At 38.1% G+C, this 20,553-nt stretch overlaps 1 long non-coding RNA gene across 1 annotated transcript in view; it reads left to right on the top strand.

Moving 5' to 3' along the window:
- Nucleotides 1-18,651, top strand: part of LOC131750636 (uncharacterized) — a 28,264-nt gene extending 9,613 nt beyond the window's left edge. Inside the window, exons 2-3 of the long non-coding RNA XR_010839023.1 lie at nucleotides 18,354-18,447; nucleotides 18,593-18,651. This is a non-coding gene — a long non-coding RNA (uncharacterized lncRNA). The remainder of the gene's footprint in view (nucleotides 1-18,353; nucleotides 18,448-18,592) is intronic.
- Nucleotides 18,652-20,553: the final 1,902 nt, after the last annotated feature.

Genomic DNA, 20,553 nt, shown 5'->3' with positions numbered 1-20,553 from the left:
ATTCTTGAAGAATGCCTCTGTTGCTGTAAACTTCCCTCTTAGAACTGCTTTTGCTGCATTCCATAGATTTTGTAAAGTTGTGCTTTTATTTTCAGTGGTCTTAAGGTTGTTTTCTGATTTCCTCGATATCTTCATTGACCCATTGGTTTTTTTAGTAGCATGTGGTTTAGTCTCCACATGTCTGTGTTTTCCCATTTTTCTTACTGTAATTGATTTCTACCTTCAAACCATTGTGAAAGGAAAAGATTCTTGATGTAACTTCTATCCTCTTAAATTTTTGAGCCTTGTTTTGTGGCCTAGCTTGTGATCTATCCTAGAGGGCATTACATGTGTATGCACTTGACAACAAAGTGTATTCTGCTGTTTTTGGATGGAATGTCTTGTAGATATCTATTAAGTCCAACTGGTCTAATGTGTCATTTAAGACCACGGTTTCCTTTTTGATTTTCTCTCTGGATGATCTGTCAATTAATGAAATGAGCTGTTAAAGTCCTCTACTATTATTGTATTATTGTTAATTTCTCCCTTTATGTCTGTTACTATTTGCTTTATATATTTAGGTGCTCCTATATTAGGTTTCTATATGTTTATGAATGTTATTCCCTCTTCTTGTATTGATCTCTTTATCTTTATATAATGTCTTTCTTTGTCCTTTATTGTAGACTTGTTTTAAAGTCCACTTTGTCTGATATGAGTATTGCAACCCAAAATTTCATTTCCATTTGCATGGAACATCTTTTTCTATCTTCTCAGTTTCAGTCTGGGTGTCTTTAGCTCTGAAGTGAGTCTCTTGTAGGTAACATATAAATGAGTCTTATTTTTTTTATCCAATCAACCACCCTATGTCTTTTGATTGGAGCATTTAGTCCATTGACATTTAAAATGATGATTGATAGGTATGTACCTACTGACATTTTGTTACTTGTTTTCTGGTTGTTTTTGTAGTTCTTCTCTTCTTCTTGTTTTAGTCTCTTCCCTTGTGGTTTGATAATTTTCTTTTGTGTTATGTTTGTGCTCCTTTCTCTCCAGTTTTTATATATCCATTGTAGGTTTTTGATTTGTGCTTACCATGTAGTTCATATAAGTTGACCTATATCTACTTATTTTAAACTGATTTTAAGTTCAACAGATTCTAAAAGCTCTACATTTTTTACTCCTCTCCCCTATGTTTTGAGTTTTTGATGTTGTATTTTACATCTTCATGTCTATCCCTTAACTATTTATTGTAGTTATAGTTGGTTTTATAATTTTTGTCTTTCAACTTTTGTACTAGCCATTTAAGTGTTTGAGCCATAACCTTTCTATATATTTGTTTTTACCAGTGGGATTTTTATCTTTCCATAATTTCTTGTTTCTTATAGTAGTCTTTTCTTTTTCACTTAAACATGACCCTTTAATGCTTCTTGTAAGGTTGGTTTAGTATTGATGAACTCCTTTAGTTTTTGCTTGTCTGAGAAGTTATTTATCTCTCCTTCAATTCTGAATGACAGTGTTAGGTTGAATATCCCAGGTTGCAGATTTTTCCCTTTCAGTACTTTAAATGTATCATGCCACTCCCTTCTGGCCTGCTAAGTTTCTGCTGAAAAATCAGCTGATAGATTTATGGGGATTCCCTTGTGGATAACTCTGTTTTTCTCTTCTTGCCTTTAGAATTCTCTCTTTATCTTTAACTTTGCCATTTTAATTATGATATGTGTTGGTGTGGGTCTCTTTGAGTTCATCTTATTTGGGATTCTCTGTGCTTCCTGTGCCTGGATATCAGTTTTCTTTTTCAGGTTTGGGAATTTTTCAGTCATCATTTCATTTTCTACCCCCTTTTCTATCCCTTCTCCTTCTAGGACTCCTATAGTGCAAATGTTAGTACACTTGATGTTATTTCAGATGTCCCTTAAACTATTCTTATTTTTTTTAATTTATTTTTCTTTTTGCTATTCTGATTGGATGATTTCCATTATTCTATCTTTCAGATCGCTTATGAGTTCTTCTGTATCTCCTAACCTTTTGTTAATTTCCTCTATTGTATTTTTTCATTTCAGTTATTGTATTCTTCAGCTCTGACTGGTTCTTTTTTATATTTTCTAGTTCTTTGTTAAAATTCTCACTGTGGGGGGCTTCCCTGGTGGCGCAGTGGTTGAGAATCCGCCTGCCGATGCAGGAGACACGGGTTCGTGCCCTGGTCCGGGAGGGTCCCACATGCCGCGGCGCAACTGAGCCCGTGAGCCATGGCCGCTGGGCCTGTGCGTCCGGAGCCTGTGCTCCGCAACGGGAGAGGCCACAACAGTGAGAGGCCCGCATACCGCAAAAAAAAAAAAAAAAAAAAAAAAAAAAAAAAAAAAAATTCTCACTGTGTTCATCTATTCTTTTCCCCAGTTCAATACCATTCTTATTACTTTTGCTTTGAACTCTTTATCAGATAAATTATTTATCTCTGCTTCATTAAGGTTTTTTCAGGTTTTTTTAATTTCTTGTTCTTTTCTTTGAAACATATTTCTCTGTCTTCTCATTCTGTTTAACTTTCTCTCTCTGTATGAAATTAGGTGAAACAGTTACCTCTCTGGTCTTGAAGGTGTGTCCTTGTGTGTGAGTGTCGCTGTGCAGTTTGCACATGTCCAGTGGCTTTGGTGGAAGAGCTGGATTTGAAGTGAGCAGGGCTGCATATTTCCCAGTGGTGTGCTGGCAGTGTTTGCCACGTAGGAGGTAAGGCTATGGTTGGAGAGGCTAAAGCCAGAACTACGTGCAAGCCAGGGCTTCTGCTGTGCTCAGTGGTCATCACAGCCCTCTCAGATGTGAGGTCAGGAGCAGGTGCCCTGAGGGAGTTAGGTTTTTCCTGGGTGTGATGGTAGTCTCCACCTTGATTTGGGATGAGGCTGAGGCCTGAGGGCTTAGGGCTGCACTTCTGTGCTGGTTTCACTTTTTCTCTAGTGTGCAAGCCTTGGTTAGAGGCTGGGTTGGGGCCTGAGGAGTTACTGCCTCACCACTGAGCTGGCCCCATCCTCTCCCAAGTGTGCACAGGGAAGGGAGCTTTGGAGAAAGTGGTCTCTGCCTGGGAGCTAGTTTCACTCCCTCCCAAGTGTGTGCACCAAAGCGCATGCTGGTAATGGCTGCCTCAGCCCTGGCCAGAGGCATGGGCGGGGTCTGAGTTGGCTCTGCTCCCTCCAAGAATACACATTCTCGTTGGAAACAGCAACCTCCGCCTTCATGGGGAACAATGCCAGAGCAAGAGGGGCTGGATCAGGAGCCTGGTGTGAGCTGTGGGGTGTGCACTGGGGGGGTCCTGGAAGGCAGGCCAGAGCCCCAGGCAGTTTCCAATCTGCTGCCTCTGTGCTGTGCATGTGTTCAGGAGGCTTGGTTTCTTACAGCACTCCGGTAAGCCCCACTGTCTTCCACTTAGGGGGCTTGTCTTCCTGGTGTCAGACCTCAGGGCTGGGCTGTGGCGCAAACCCCTTGCTCTCCAGGCCAGGGATCCCTGAGCCTGTGATATCCTCCTCCTCTTCTAGGTGTGGGTTCCAACCAGATCACTTCTTCTCCATTCCTACCACACTCCGTGTGGCTCTTTCTTTACAGCATTGGTTGTAGAAGAGCTGTTCTGGTAGGCCCCAGGTCAATTTCAGTGAGAGTCAGTCTATATGTAATTGTAGTTTTGATGTTTTCATGAGGGGAGGGGAGCCCAGCATCCTACTCTGCCATCTTGATCTCTGCATCTCACTCTTTCTTTTTTTTTTCAACATGTTCAAACATTTTGTTTCAAACTTCCTTTTTTTATTTCAAAAGTAACATAGATGTTTATTCTATAATTTATTTTTTAAGAAGCCATTTTATTGACTATTATTAATTTATAAAAAGCTGTATGTGTTTAATGTTTACAAAAGATATCTTTGAATATAAGTATACAGCCATGAATACATCATCACAGTCTATGCCATAAAAAATCCATCTCCAGAAGTTTCCTCCTGCCCTAATTATTTATTACTGTTATATTTTGTGATAAGAACACCTAAGATCCACCCTCGTAGCAAATTTTTAATTATACAATACAGTATTGTTAACTACAGTTACTATGCTATACAGTAGATCTCTAGGTCTTATTCTTTATTTTATTTTATTTTATTTTTGTCGTACGCGGGCCTCTTACTGCTGTGGCCTCTCCTGTTGCAGAACGCAGGCTCCAGACACGCAGGCTCAGCGGCCATGGCTCACGGGCCCAGCCACTCCACGGCATGTGGGATCCTCCTGGACCGGGGCACGAACCCATGTCCCCTGCATCGGCAGGCGGACTCTCAACCAGTGCACCAACAGGGAAGCCCGTCTTATTCATTTTGTATATCTGAAACTTTGTACCCTTTGACTAATACCTTCCTGTTTCCCCCTCCCCGTAACCCCTGGCAACCACCATTCTACTCTCTGCTTCTATGAGTTTAACTATTTTAGATACTTCATATAAGGGATATCATGTAGTATTTGTCCTTCTGTGTCTGGCTTATTTCAGCTGGCATAGTGTCACCCAGGTTCATCCATGTTGTTGCAAAAGGCAGGATTTCCTTCTTTCCTTAAGGCTGAATAATATTCATCGTATGCTTATATCACATTTTCTTCATCCATTCATCCATCCGTGCATATTTATTTTCATATCTCAGCTATCGTGACTAAAGCTGCAATGGACATGGGAGTCCCGATATCTCTTCAAGATTCTGATTTCAATTCTTTTGGATATATACCCAGAAGTGGGATTGCTGGATCTATTTTAATTTTTTTGAGGAACCTCCATAATGTTTTCCATAGTGGTAGCACCATTTTTCATTCCCACCAACACTGTACAATGGTTATAATTTCTTCACATCCTTGACAACACTTGTTATTTTTTGGTTTTGCTTTGTTTTTTTTTTATAATATCCATCCTAACAGGTTTGAGTTGATATCTCATTGTGGTTTTGATTTGCATATCCCTGATGATTAGTGATGCTGAACACTTTTTCATGTACCTTTTGGTCATTTGTGTGTCTTCATTGGAGAAATGTCCTTTCAAGTCCTTTGTCTATTTGGGGGGTTATTTCTTTATTTTGCTATTGAATCGTAGTTGCAGTAGGTCCTTTATGTAAGGATATCAGCACCTTAGATGTATATAGTTTGCAAATATTTTCTTCCATTCCATAGGCTGCCTTTTCACTGTTTATGTTTCCTTTGCTGTGCAGAAGCTTTTTAGTGAGATGTAGTGCCACCTGTCTGTTTTTGCTTTTGATGCTTATCCTTTATGTGTCATATCCAAGAAATCATTGCCTGAACTAATATTATGACTTTCCCACTATGTTTCCCTCTAGGAGCTTTACAGTTTCAGGTCTTAGGTTTAAATTTTTAATACATTTTGAGTTGAGTTTTGTGGATGGCATAGATAAGGGTCCATCCCATTTCATCCTTTTGAATGTAAATATACAGTTTTTCTAACACCATTTGCCCCATAAAGATAGCATATTCGTGTCGCTCAGCCTATTATGTCCCCCACAAAAGTGTACTATTAACCATTTATGAATTGGTGTACCTTGTTCGCCCTGTCTCCTTTCCTCACAGGAGTTACCTGGATGCTGTGTTTTTCGTTCCCATTCACTCTTGGAGCCCACTGGGCTCTGATTTCTATCTCTATCACTACCAAATTGGCAATGATGTTCTAGTTGTTAAATTTAAAAGGCATTTTTATTTAATTCTCAACATTTTTTTTCTTTTATGACATTGACATTTTTGAAGAATATATGTCATTTGTTTTACAGAATGTTCTTCAGTTTGGATTTGTCTTCCTCGTGATTAGAGCTAGATTCAGATTATACACTCTCTGGCTGAAATACTAAGGAAGTAATGTCATGTCCTTTTCTGGGTTTCACATTTGGGGTACATGGTGTCCATCTGTCCTTAACTGGTTATATTAATTTTGATCATCTGGTCAAGGTATTGTCTTATCTATTGTCTCCGCTGTATAGTTACTGTTTTTCTCTGTGGAATTAATAAGTAATATGTGGGGAGACACTTTTTAAGTCCTCATCAAACTAGATATAATATTCCTTAGCAATTCTTGCCTGAACCAAAATAGTGTTTATCCAACCCCACTACTCCCTTCACACTAACTAGTGAGCATTTTACTGTAAAGAAGAGCCTTCCTTTCTTTATTTAATCATCAATATAGACTCATGGATCCTATTTAATTCAGTGGATTTTAATCCATTGCATCTTTATTTATTTTTGTGCTCAAAGTGTCCCAGACATGGATAGTAGGAGTTCCTTCAAGACTTCTGTGTCTTTTTTCCATGCTACGTATATTTTGTTTGTTTGTTTGAGCACTTCTGGTTCAACAAGATGTTCCAGGCTCAAATTAGGCCTTCCCTGCCTCAACCCTGGGATCAGTCATTTATTCAGTGACCCCTGCATCCTTTTAGTGAGTAATGGTATCTGGAAACCAAGATCTAGATTATAAGTGTGCTTATTGCAACTAGGATATCATTGCTTCTAGACCCTTTCAGCCTACAGAGCTAAGTAATCATGAGTTCATACTGATACCTCCAATTCCAATCCAATACCACAAGGTTCTTCCTTGCCTTCCCCTGTTCTTTATTTGTATCTCCCTTCCTCTGTAGTGTGAACTATGGGTACAGACATTAACACAATTTGCTACAAGTAAAACAGTTTCATAATTACCACACACATACTACTACAAAACAAAAACAAATATTGATTTCAAGATTGGTCTGAGTTCTTTTTTTCTCCTAGATTGAGAATATATAGTCAAAGAACTATGTTCAAAAGTAATTGATTTAGTTTTCATTTTTATTCCCTTCAGTGTTATGAATTTGCATCCAGCTAGGGTTGTTTAGTTGTGTTTGCATTCAGTGTTAGGGCATTCACCCTTCCTTATTGATTTAATTTTTTAGATATGTAAAACATTAACATGATTTCAAAGGGAAACTATTAAAGAAGTTACATTCAGAGAAGTATCTATCCCTATTCCTTCCATCCATCCACTTCACCTCCTTGCCTCTGTGAGTAACCAGTCTTATTATTTTCTGGTTTATCCATCCTGTATTTTTCTTTATTGAAATATAATTGACATATAACATCATGTAAGGCATGCAGTGTGTTAATTTGATACATTTATATATTGCAATATGATTAGTGTTCCTGATACCTTTATCATGTCACAGAACTTTCTTTTTTATGTTGAGGACAACTAAGATGCAGTCTTAACTTTGAAGTTTATAATACAGTATTGTTAACTGTAATCAATCTGTTGTGCATTAGAGCTACAGAACTTATTTATTTGCTAGTTGAAAGTTTGTACCCGTAAACATTTCTCCATTGTCCCCATCCCCAGCCCTTAAGGTCCATCCATGTTGTTGCAAATGATAGGATTTTTTTCCTTTCTCATGTCTGAATTATATATATATATATATATATATATATATATATAAAACCCACAACTTCTTTATCTATTCATCAGTTGACAAACAGGTTGTTCCCATATCTTGGCTGCTGGGAGTAATGCTGCAATGAACATGGGTATGCAGATATCTTTGAGATACTGATTTCAGTTCCTTCACATATATACTCAGAAGTGGGATTGCTGGATCCTATGGTAGTTCAATTTAAATTTTTTGAGGAACTGCCATACTGTTTTCCATAATGGCTGTGTACCAACTTCCATTTCCACCAATAGTGTATAAGGGTTCCCTCTTCTGCACATCCTTGCCAACATTTGTTATCTCATGTCTTTTTGATAAAAGCCATCCTAACAGGTGTGAGGTAATACCTCACTGTGGTTTTGATTTTCATTTCCCTCATGATTAATGATATTGAGCAACTTTTCATATACCTATTGGCCATTTGTATGTCTACTTTGTAGAACCCATTCAGGTCCTTTGCTCAATATATAATTGGATTGTTCACTTTTTTTGCTATTGAGTTGTGTGAGTTCTTTACATATTTTGGTTATTAGTTTTGGATCATGTATGTGGTTTTTGAATATTTTCTCCCATTCGGTAGATTGCCTTTTCAATTTACTGACTGTTTGCTGTGCAGAAGCTCTTTAGTTTAGTGTAGCCCCACTTGTTTACTTTAGTTTGTGTTGCTTGTGCTTTTGGTGACTTATCCAAGAAATCATTGCCTAGACTAGACCCATGTCAAGGATCTTCTCCCCTATGTTTTCTTCTAAAAGTTTTACGGTTTCAGGGCTTACATTTGATTCCAGGTTAATTGTTGTGAGTGGTGAAATATAGGTGTCCAGTTTCCTTCTTCAGCATGACAATATCCAGTTTTCCCAATATCATTTATTAAAGAGACTGCCCTTGTCCCATTGTGTGCTCTTGACACCCTTTTCAAAAATTAGTTGACCATATATTTACAGGTTTATTTCTAAACTATATTCTGTTCCACTGTTCTGTGTGTCTGTTTTTATGCCAAGACCATATGGTTTTGATTACTTTAGCTTTGTAATATAGCTTGAAATCAGGTATTGTGATGGCTCCAGTGTTGTTAGTCTTTCTCTAGATTGCTTCAGCTATTCAGAGTCTTTTGTGGTTCCATGCAAATATTAGAATTGTTTTTTTCTATCTTTGTGAAAATATTCCATTGGAGTTTTGATTGGCATTACACTGAATCTGTGGGTCATTTTTGGTAGTATGAACATTTTCACCACATTAATTCTTCCAAGAACATGGAATATCTTTCTATTTATTTGTATCTCCTTCAACCTCTTTCTTCAATGTCTTATAGTTTTCAGTGTAAAGGTCTTACACCTCCTTGGTTAAATTTATTCCTAAGTATTTTATTGTTTTCAATGCTATTGTAAATGGGATTGCTTTCCTAACTTCTCTTTCAGATAGTCTGTTGTTAGTGTATAGAAATGCAACTGATTTATGTGTGTTGATTTTGCATCCTGCAACTTTACTGAATTCATTTATTAGTTCTAACTATTTTTTGTTGGATCTTTAGGATTTTCTATGTATTAGATCATGTCATCTGTGAACACAGATACTTTAATTTTTCCTTTCTGCTATGGATGCCCTTTATTGTTTTTTTTTCCTTGCCTAATTGCTCTGGGTAGGACTTCCAGTACTATGTCAAATAGAAATTGTGAGAGCGGGCATTCCTGTCTTGTTCCTGACCTTAGAAGAAAGAATTTAAAATTCTCACCATTGAGTATGATGTTAGCTGTGGTCTTGCCATATTGGCCTTTATTATGCTGAATGTTTTTATTATGAAAGGATGTTGTATTTTGTCAAATGCTTTCTCATCTATTGGGATGATTATATGATTTTAATATTTCATTTCATTCATACTATTAATGTGGTGTATCACATTTATTGGTTTTCATATGTTGAACCATCCTTGCATCTCAGGGATAAATCCCACTTGCTCATGGTGAATGATCCTTTTAATGTGCTATTAAATTTGATATGCTAATATTTTGTTGGGCATTTTTACATCTATCTTCATCAGGGATATAGGTTTGTAATTTTCTTTTCTTGTAGTGTTTTGTCTGGCTTTGGTGTCAGGGTATTGCTGGCCACGTAAAATAAATTTGGAAGTGTTCCCTCTTCAATTTTTTGGAAGAGTTTGAGAAAGACTGGTGTTAATCCTTCTTTAAATATTTGGTGGAATTCACCTGTGAAGCCATCTGGCCCTGAGCTTTTCTTTCTTGGGAGGTTTTTGATTATTGATTCAATCTCCATGTCCCTTAGTTGTATGTTCAGGTTTTCTATTTCTTTATGATTTGGTCTTGGTTTTCTGTTTCTAGAAATTCATCCATTTCTTCTAGGTTATTGAGTTTGTTGGCATATGTTTATTCATAGTAGTCTCTCAGAATTATTTGCATTTCTGTAGTATCAGTTGTAATGTCTCCTATATTTCTTTTTATAAGCAGATTTGTGTATGTTTTCTTATTTCCTCTTCTCTTATACGCAAGAGAGCATATTGCATGTACTGTTCTGCATTTTACTTATTTTACTTAATATATCTTGGAAACCACCACATATCTTGTCCTAGAGTTCTTCCTCATTTTTATTACAACTTCATGGGTCTCCATCATGTGACTATATCATAGTTTATTTAACCAGACTCCTATGTTTGAACATTTAGCTAATTTCCTAATATTGATCATTTGTATTTTCTCTCTTTTCCCCCTCTAATCCATCTAGCTAAAACTTTGTCAGTTTTGTGGGGGGTTTTTTTGAGGTATAATTGATATACAATAGTATATAAGTTTCAGGACTTGTCAGTTTTGTTTCTCTTAGAAAACAATTTTGTTTTCATTGATTTTCTTTGTTGTTGCCTGTTCTATTGATTTTGGCTATTATGTGAATAATTTCCTTTTTCAATTCACTCTGGATTTAATTTGCTGTCTTTTTCTGTTTGTTAAGGTAGAAACTTGAGTCAATGATTTTAGACGTTTCTTCTTTTCTAAGCACTTTGGACATCTGACTTTTGAAAAACAGGAACAGGATTTACAAATTATTCAAAATGAGCTGCATATGTAATACTGACATGGAGTTATTGAGAAAATACTGGTTTTAGTTGTTTCCAGGTAAAGCAGTCTCTAGTAACATGTCAACCAAGAAAATATATGCAAATTGCTAGCTAGCCTTAGATATGCTATACTTTATACACTTAAAGTTATAAATTCCTCTCTAAACATTACATTAGCTGCAATCCATATGTTAATATGTTATGTTTTTATTTTCATTCAGTAAAATATGTTTTGCACTAATATCTCTTGTGATTTCTTCTTTGACCTATGGCTTATTTAGAAATGTGTTATTTAATTTTCAAATATTTGGAATTTCCAGATGTCTTTCTTCTATTGAACTCTAATTTAGTCCATTTTGATCAGAGAACATATTCTCTATGATTTCAATCCTCTGTCAATTTTGGAGGCTTATTTTATGACCCAGCCTATGGTTTATTCTGGTAAATGGTCTTTTTTTTTTAAAGTAAATTTATTTATTTATTTTTGGCTGAGTTAGGTCTTTGTTGCTGTGCGCGGGCTTTCTCTAGTTGCAGCGAGTTGGGTCTTCTCATTGCAGATAATGGGCTCTAGGTGCATGGGCTTCAGCAGTTGTGGCACGCGAGCTCTAGAGTGTAGGCTCAGTAGTTGTGGCACAGGGGCTTAGTTGCTCCGCAGCATGTGGGATCTTCCTGGACCAGGGCTTGAACCCATGTCCCCTATATTGGCAGGCAGATTCTTAACCACTGCACCACCAGGGAATTCCCCTGGTGAATGGTCTTTGTATGCTTAAAAAGAATGTATTTTCTGCTGTTGCTGAGTCAAGTGTTCTACAGATGTCAGTTAGGTCAAGTTGGTTGATATGTTCAAATCTTCTGTATTCTTACTTATTTTCTGTGTACTATTAGTTGTTGAGAAAGGATGTTGAAATCTGCTATAGTTATGGGTTTTTCTTGTACTCTCTGTTCTGTGAGGTTTTGCTGTTTTATATTTTAATGCTCTGTTAAATACTCAATTGAAATTGTATGCCTTCTTACTGAATTGATCTTTTTTTTTTGGCCGTACGCGGGCCTCTCACTGTTGTGGCCTCTCTCGTTGCGGAGCACAGGCTCCGGACGCGCAGGCTCAGTGGCCATGGCTCACGGGCCCAGCCGCTCCGTGGCATGTGGGATCTTCCTGGACCAGGGCACGAACCCACGTCCCCTGCATTGGCAGGCGGACTACCAACCACTGCGCCACCAGGGAAGCCCATGTCTCTATGTTTTAAGCACATTTCTTGGAGATAGTATATAGTTGGATCTTGCAAATATCCAATCTGATAGTCTCTACCATTTAACTGAAATATATAGACTACGGGTCAGCAAACATTTTCCGTAAACAACCAGGTAGTAAACTGGTCTCTGTCACAGCTACTCAAATCTGCTATTGTAATGTGAAAGCAGGTATAGAAAATACATAAACATATGCACATGACCCTCTTATTTACAGGGGGCTTCTGCTTCTGCTTGTTCTGTTTCTCTTCTTGATTTCCTGCTCTTGCTTCTGCTTCCCCTCCTCCTCCACCTTCTTTCTCCTTCTCTTCCTTACCCTCTTCTGCCCCTTCACTTTCTCTCTCCTGTTCTTCTTTGGTAGAGTGGTGTTTTTCTGCCATAATTTTCCTTAAGCACAATGAACTTCCATATACTTCTTTAGTACAAGTCTGGCTGGCCAAAAAAATAATAATTCTCCCACCATTTGTTTGCCTGAAAACTCTTTATTTTGAGAAATATTTTTGGACTTTCCTGGTGGTCCAGTGGTTAAGACTCCATGCTCCCAATGCAGGGGGCCCAGGTTCGATCCCTGGTCAGGGAACTAGATCTACATACCGCAACTAAGACCTGGTGCAGACAAATAAAACAATAAATATTTTTTTAAAAATATGTTTGCTGGATGTAGAACTCTAAGTTGAGGGCTTTTCTTCTAGCCAAACATAGTGGTCCTTCCATTTTGTTCTGGCTCTATTGTTTCTGAAAATTGTCTTTGGTGTTTATTACCTTTGGTCCACTGCTAATGTGTTTTATTTTCTGAATGCTTTTAAACGTTTCTCTTTTTCACTAGTTTTCAGTGATTTGACAATAACATGACTTGGTGTTGTCTTCTTTGTTTTAATTCTGATTAACTTCTTTGAGCTTCCTGGATATGTATGTTTATAGTTTTCAAGTCAGAAAACATTCTAGCTATTTTTTCTTCAAATAGTTTTCTTCTCCCACTTTCCTGAGATTCAAATAATACATATATTAGACAACTTAATATTGTCCCATAGATCACTGAAGTGAAGTTCTTTTGTTTTTTCCCCTCAGTCTTTTTGTCCCCTCTGTGCTTTCATTTGAAAGCATTTCTTTTGCTGTATCTTCAGGCACATGAACTTTTTTTTTTTTTCAGTGTCTAGTCTTCTGATAATCCCATCCAGTGATTTTTTTCATTTTGGTTACATCATCTTTTTCAGGTCTGGAATTTCCATTTGGCCTTTTCTTTCTATATCTTCTATTTCTCCCCTCAGTACGTCTGTATTTTTCTTTACATCCTTGAGTGTTTTCATGAAAGGTATTTTAAAGGATTTGTCTGCTCATAGAAAACCAACTTATGGTTACCAAAGGGGAAAGGGGAGGGGAGATAAATAAGGAGTTTGGGATTACATATACACACTACTATATATAAAATAGATAACCAACAAGGACCTACTGTATAAATAAATATTGACCCACTCAATATTTTGTAATAACCTATAAGGGAAGACTCTGAAAAAGAATATATGTATTCTGCTGTACATCTGGAACTAACACAACATTGTAAATCAACTATACTTCAATAAAATAAAAAATAAATAAAGGATTTCTCTGCTAATTCCACACCGTTTCTGGGTCTGTTGCAATTGGATTAATTTTTCTTTGTTTATGGATTACATTTCTCTGCTTCTTTGCAGGTTTAGTAATTTAAAAAAATTTTTTATTGAAGTATAGTTTGTTTACAGTGTTGTGTTAGTTTCTAGCATACAGTAACTTTTAATTGCATTTTCAACATTGGGAATATTTCATCGTTGATTTTTCTAAGTTATACCTCAGAGTTCATCATCACAGGTCATTTTTCCCATGTATGTGGTGAGCCCTTTCAATATTTATATTAACATTTTCTCACTTTGGGAAAGTTATATATTTTTTTAAACACTAGTTTTATTCCCTTGTTTCATTTGTTTTCTTCAGAGATTCCAGTTATGTGTATGTTGATTTTGTGTGTGTCTGTTTTCCATTCCCATCATATTCTCTCTAATCCCTTTTAAAATATCTTTATCTCAGTTTCATCCCCTTGTTGTTTTACTCACTTTCTTCATTGTTTATTATTAGGTCTTTATTTGAATTCCTTCTTCCTTGGGCACTTTGTAGTCCTTCATTTTTTAGAACTTATGCTTTTTTATTCAATTACTTGGCTGAGTTTGATCAATTCTTGTTGCATTTCTTACTGTTTTTTGTTTTGTTTTATTTGTTTTTTTGTGGTGGGAGGTCCACATTTCTTCTTAGTGTTTGAATTTATGATTCTAAGTGGTGTTTTACAAAATTATCTTTACATGCTTATTTGAGACTATATAATTCATAGAATTTTGTGTCACAGTATACTACTTGGTGGCTGGTTTGGGGGAGAGAGTTTTCATTAACTACAAGTATGATTCTTGGTTTGTTTGTTTTATTTTTGTGTTCTTATAGTTCCTTTTTATGGAGTTGGTTTAATTTTTTGCTATTGCTGGGCACTTAACCCATAATATGAATGCCCAATTCAACCAGGATATGGACATACAGTTTCTTTTAAATAAATGAGTTTATGGTAGTGTTGGAGAGTGACAGTGTTGGTGTGTCCTATTGTTTAGGATCCTTGATTTAACTTTCTCTTTTCCCCTTGCTGTGGTGTCTCCAGGGTGCCCCACCCCCGCTCTGTTGACTGACACCCACAGGACAAGTCCTGACTGGAGGCAGCTGCTTCCAGCCCCATCACCTTCAAGCATCTTCCATGTATCCAGGACTATGAATGATCCCCTCCCAGACCTGAGTGCTTACACTCAATGTGGAATGTTTTCTTCCTGGGGTGATTTTGATCAATGCTTTAAGTCCCTTGCTCCCCTCTTTTCTTTTAAATGGAATTGTATAAGCCACTGTCCCCCTACTCTTAGCCTCCATAGGCTTGTAGGAGCAGGAGTTCTATTAGAATTTGGTATTTATTTCTCTTCTTACAGGTAATTTGATGTTTGAGTTTTCCCTGTCTCCTACTAATGCTGCAGGCTGGGTAATATATGTTTTTATTTGCATTTTGTTGATTTTATGGATTTGGGGGAGGCTGTGTAGACAGATTCTGATTCGGGCATCTGACATTATGTTCTAGACCTGGATGCTCTATTGGGAATTGCATCTCTAGTACCAAAATATGGTGATTTGTGAGCATATGGGCCAGAGAAGCTTTGAGCAGGAATCAACATTGTAGTAAATATCAGGGGTCAGCAAACCTTTTCTGTAAAGGCCCACATATTAAATATTTTAGGCTTTGGGGGGCCATACTCTTTCTGTGGGCCACCAGCTCTGCTGTTGTAGCACAAAACAGCAAAAGACAAGTAACTAAATGAATGTGGTTGTGTTCCTATAAACTGTATCACAGGATTCCCTGGTGGCTCAGTGGTTAAGAATCTGCCTGCCAATGCAGGAGACATGGGTTCGAGCCCTGGTCTGGGAAGATCCCATATGCCGCGGAGCATTTAAGCCCATGCGCCACAATTACTGAGCTTGCGCTCTAGAGCCCACGAGCCACAACTACTGAGCCTGCGTGCCGCAACTACTGAAGCCCACGTGCCTAGATCCCGGGCTCCGCAACAAGAGAAGCCACGGCAATGAGAAGCCCGTGCACCACAATGAAGGGTAGCCCCTGCTTGCCACAACTAGAGAAAGCCTGAACTCAGCAACGAAGACCCAATGCAGCCATAAATAAATAAATAATTTTTAAAAAACCAAAAAGCTGTATCACAAAAACCAACAGTGGGTCAGATTTGACCCTCAGGCCATAATTTGCCAACCTCCAGCATATAGCAACCCAAACGAAATGGCTTCAAAGCAGGTAAAACGGGCTTCCCTGGTGGCACAGTGGTTAGCAGTCCGCCTGCCGATGCAGGGGACGCGGGTTCGTGCTCGGGTCTGGGAGGATCCCACATGCCGCAGAGCGGCTGGGCCCGTGAGCCGTGGCCGCTGGGCCTGCGCATCCGGAGCCTGTGCTCCACAACGAGAGAGGCCATAACAGTGAGAGGCCCGCATTGCGCAAAAAAAAAAAAAAAGCAGATAAAACAAATTACAAATGTTATGACACTTGGTTCTGTAGAAAACTTAGAGATTCTATTACTAAAATCATAATTTAATTTCTCTGGAGTTTCTCATTAAATACAAAAATATTAGCTTGTACCCTCCATTAAATAAGCAAAAGGATAGAGATCGATCTTAAAATTTTACAGTGCAAGAAGTGTGACCATGGAAGATATTTAATGATGGGAAAATGTTTACAACACATTGTTATATAATAACACATTTCAACATTCAATTAATACTTGTTGAATGAGTAAATTTTTTTTTAAACATATTTATTTGAGTATAACTGTTTTACAATAGTGTGTTAGTTTCTCCTTTACAACAAAGTGAATCAGTTATACATATACATATGTTCCCATAACTCTTCCCTCTTTTGTCACCCTCCCTCCCACCCTCCCTATCCCACCCCTCTAGGTGGTCACAAAGCACAGAGGTGAACTCCCAGTGCTATGCTAAAAATTTATTTATTTTTGGCTTCATTGGGTTTGGTTGCTGCGTGTGGGCTTTCTCTAGTTGCAGCGAGCAGGGACTACTCTTCGTTGCAGCGCGCGGACTTCTCATTGCAGTGGCTTCTCTTGTTGCGGAGCACAAGCTCTAGGCGCGCGGGCTTCAGTAGTTGTGGCTCACAGGCTCTAGAGTGCAATCTCAGTAGTTGTGGCGCGTGGGCTCAGTAGTTGTGGCTCGCAGGCTCTAGAGTGCAGGCTCAGTAGTTGTGGCACACAGGCTTAGTTGCTCTGTGGCATGTGGTATCTTCCCAGACGAGGGCTCAAACCCGTGTCCCCTGCATTGGCAGGCGACTCTTAACCACTGTGCCACCAGGGAAGTCCTGAATGAGTAATTTTTTTTTTAATTTATTTATTTATTTTGCCTGCGTTGGGTCTTCGTTGCTGCACTCAGGCTTACTCTAGTTGCGGCGAGTGGGAGTTACTCTTCCTTGCAGTGAGCGGGCTTCTCATTGTGGTGGCTTCTCTTGCTGCGGAGCATGGGCTCTAGGCGCATGGGCTTCAGTAGTTGTAGCACGTGGGCTCAGTAGTTGTGGCTTGCGGGCTCTAGAGCACAGACTCAGTAATTTGGCATACGGGCTTAGTTACTCCATGGCATGTGGGATCTTCCCGGACCAAGGCTCGAACCCATGTCCCCTGCATTGGCAAGCGGATGCTTAACCACTGCACCACCAGGGAAGTCCTCCGAATGAGTAATTCGTAAAAGCTGACTATAAAACAGTACTGCAGTGGGATGTTTACCAAAATGTTAACAGTGACTACCTTTAAATGTTATGACACGTAGAGTTTTTTCCCTTCTTTAATCTTTTCTTATTCTGCAGTGATTCTACATTAACTGTGTAAAACATTTGTTTTGATCTAAAAGAACCAATCAATAATATAATCATTTGTTTGTAATAGAATAAGAGTGTTCAAATAATAAAAGGATTAAAGGACTTAAAAACAAACGATGTTAGTAGGTGGTCACAGTAGAAAATTGACGAAGTTACTGGAAGCAATCTGGTGCACTGGCAAAAGGATGGATTTTGGAGAAAGAACCTAATTCAAATTCAAACTCCCTTAATATGTACGTGAGATTTGAAGGTGAGACAGCTTCCTGAGTCTCAGTTTGCCCATCTGTAAAGAGCAAATAATACTACCTGCCTGAATCTTGTTGTAAAAGTTAAAAGAGGCAATTTACACAGCTAATTCAAAGAGCTCTGTAGAGCACGTTTACACTCCACTACCTTTCCAAACTAATTCCTTAGAGCCACCTTCAAAAATTTGTTTTGAGTTGAGTTTTTGACCCATTTTGTCTTTTCTTCTATAATCATGTGAAGTCTTTCTCTACATCGTTTTATTCCATGAGTAATTATATATAATCTCAGGGCCATACATTAAAAGGATACCAAGTTAAATCCAGCACCCTTCTGGAAACTGCTACCCACATACTTTCTACAATCACCATTCTGTGTATGTAATAGAATGGTATAGTTTTGTGTATTGGAATTTTTTTCACAGAAATGATATTATACTCTTACGTATTCATCTGCAAATTGCTTTTTTTTTTTTGCAAATTGCTTTTTCACTAGACCCTTTCTTTTCTTTTGCTGTCAGAACCATTGGGACCTTGCAGAATGTCCATCACAATTTCTTTTCTGTTGATCAAATTTTGCTTATGCATGGCAATTCCAAAAAATGCAAGAAGGCATCTTTTGCAAACAATGGCCTCTAAAAATATGTCTCAGCACTTGACTCCTGATTGAGTCAATGTTACTATGTAAAGGAAGCTTTAATTATAGTAATGCCTATGTCAGAGGAAATATTAGAATTGTATCCTAGGAATCAGGGATGTGGAAAGGATTGAGAAAATGATTAATAACTTTGGTTGCTTTCTTACTCAGGTTTCCAACAAAAACTTCCTTTGTAGTAGCTGGTGCTCTGGAACATTCCTTTGATATTTTTTTCAAATGTACATAGTCTGAAAAGGCCTCAATGAAAATTAAATTATTTTCTGTGCAGAAGGAATTCCAATCAGACTTCAAAGTGAAGATGCAAAAAGAAGGAAGAGACAAATTAATACCAATCACCTGAGTATAATAAACAAGTGAAGATGGTGAGAAATTCATTGCTGCAGAGAAGACTTACTTCTTGAACAAAGTGTTTAAAATGAAATTTCTAAAGAATTTCCTTTGCTACTTATATTGCATACATTTTAGAAAATCACTTCTTTATTAATTGGATTTTAAATTTATTTTCAGAATGATCAAAATACTTCAGAACTCTTCAGGAATGTTTATGCCATCAAGATCTGTATGACATCTCCCATGCTCTCTGATGAGTTAAGTTTTATGAACACTTTAACTATTTCAGAGGCAAGCAGAAATAATAGACTTCCTCAAGTGGATCTTAACTAATCCATGAGTAACACTGTAACAATGAAATGACTGTATTTTAGAAATATTTTGTAAAGGTAATCCATATAAAATCTAAATGATCTATAAAGATAATGTCATTTTATATTAAGTGAATCTAATACTAAAAGACAAAGACCAGCTTCATCAAACAAAATTTCTTTCTGGCCCACTAAGCATTCTAATTATGTTTAACTTACATGAAGAAGCAAATTAAACATCATTTTATAGTTTAGGAGATAATATTAACATCCTAATGCTATAATTTTGAGAAATTTCTAAGTAGGACATAAAGCAATTAATTATTCCAGTGTAATTAGATCTGGAATCAGTAGAGTGGATAGTCATTTTGATAAACATATTTACAAATATAATACCTTTTTATAATTCCACTCATATAGGCCTACTTGCTAATGGATATAAGGTTTGAATATACGTGAAATGTTTTTTAAAAAGTTTTTTTAAATGTTTTTTCAAAAGTTATTTACTTTTTCTTTCATTTACTCAACAGGTATTTTTGTGTGTGCCTAGCATATGTGAGATGCTGTTCTAGTCACTAGGGGTACAATAGTGAATAAAACAGAAAAATAATCCTCACTTGTATGTAGCACACAGTGAGAAAGAATGAAAAGGTAAATATAATTATGGCACGTTAGAACCTGATAATGCTAAGCAAGGAAACCAAGAGATACCAGGAAAAGTTGGAGTATAAGTCAAGGGTTGAAGTGCTGGAAAGACCATAGCAGAAAAACAGTGTGCAGCGCACTCTTTTTTAAGTATTTTTGACAGGAAGCTTCTGGCTAGGCTTTTACCTACTGTCTGACATGACCTGTGGGCATTTGGCTGCAGGTGAAGAATTCCAAATGGAGAAGACACTATCAGTGCTTGCAGCTGTCTGCCAGAGAGAGCTACCTTCATGTCCTGCCGGCACTTCGAACTCCAAAAGTTTAAAATAGCTTTCACCCCAGCCTACTCTTTCATTTCAAGTCTTTGCTAATCATGCAGTTGTCTGAGATGGACACATCAGAGTCGCCACTGGCTTCTTTTTCTTATTGTTTAACTCTCCACATCTGTGTAGTTGTCGAGTAAGCCCTACCAGTCATGAATAGCCGTGAAAGGGTCCTCACGTCAGCCTCCTGAGTGTCGCCATCGCCATTCATACTGGGTGTGGTGTCGGGACTGCACAGGCAGAAACTGGGAAGGCATTCATAGTCAGCTCCAGTTAATCCACGAGGGGAACATGAATGTCATACTGATTTAAGAAACAGTGCGGGGTAGCCACGAAATCAGAGTGCACTCCGGCTCGGGCAGGAAGGCCAGAAAGATCAAAGCCAGTCAGGATCATGTCTTGAAGAACTAGTCAGGTGCTAGTCGGGCTACCAAGAGTTCCATCCACATCCAGTTCTTTCCCATGCCAGCCTTCCTCCCCCCTGGCATGCCAGGTCGGGTCACTCCTGTGGATCACTCGAGCTTTCCCTTCAGTGTTTCAAGGATGCCGTGAGCTGAGACACAACTCGCCCTCCCCAGCTCTCCCTAGATTATTGTAGCCATCTCCTGACTGGTCTTCCTGCTGCCAATACCTACCCCGACTATCAATCCACCTTCCAAAACCACGAGTTCAGAGTTATCTTTCTCAACATGGAAACCACGTACTGCTCCTGTGGGGGGTTTTGTTTATTTGTTTGTTTGTTTTAAGACTGATTGATCTTATTTATTTTTGGCTGCATCGGGTCTTAGTTGCAGCATGCAGGATCTTCGTTTCGATGCGGTACCTGGGATCTTCGTTGTGGTGCACAGGCTTCTCTCTA

The sequence above is a fragment of the Kogia breviceps genome, chromosome 2 (assembly GCF_026419965.1).
Source record: "Kogia breviceps isolate mKogBre1 chromosome 2, mKogBre1 haplotype 1, whole genome shotgun sequence".
Lineage (NCBI taxonomy): Eukaryota > Metazoa > Chordata > Mammalia > Artiodactyla > Physeteridae > Kogia > Kogia breviceps.
The sequence above is the reverse complement of the archived record's forward strand: the minus strand, read 5'-3'. Positions and strand labels throughout refer to the sequence as shown.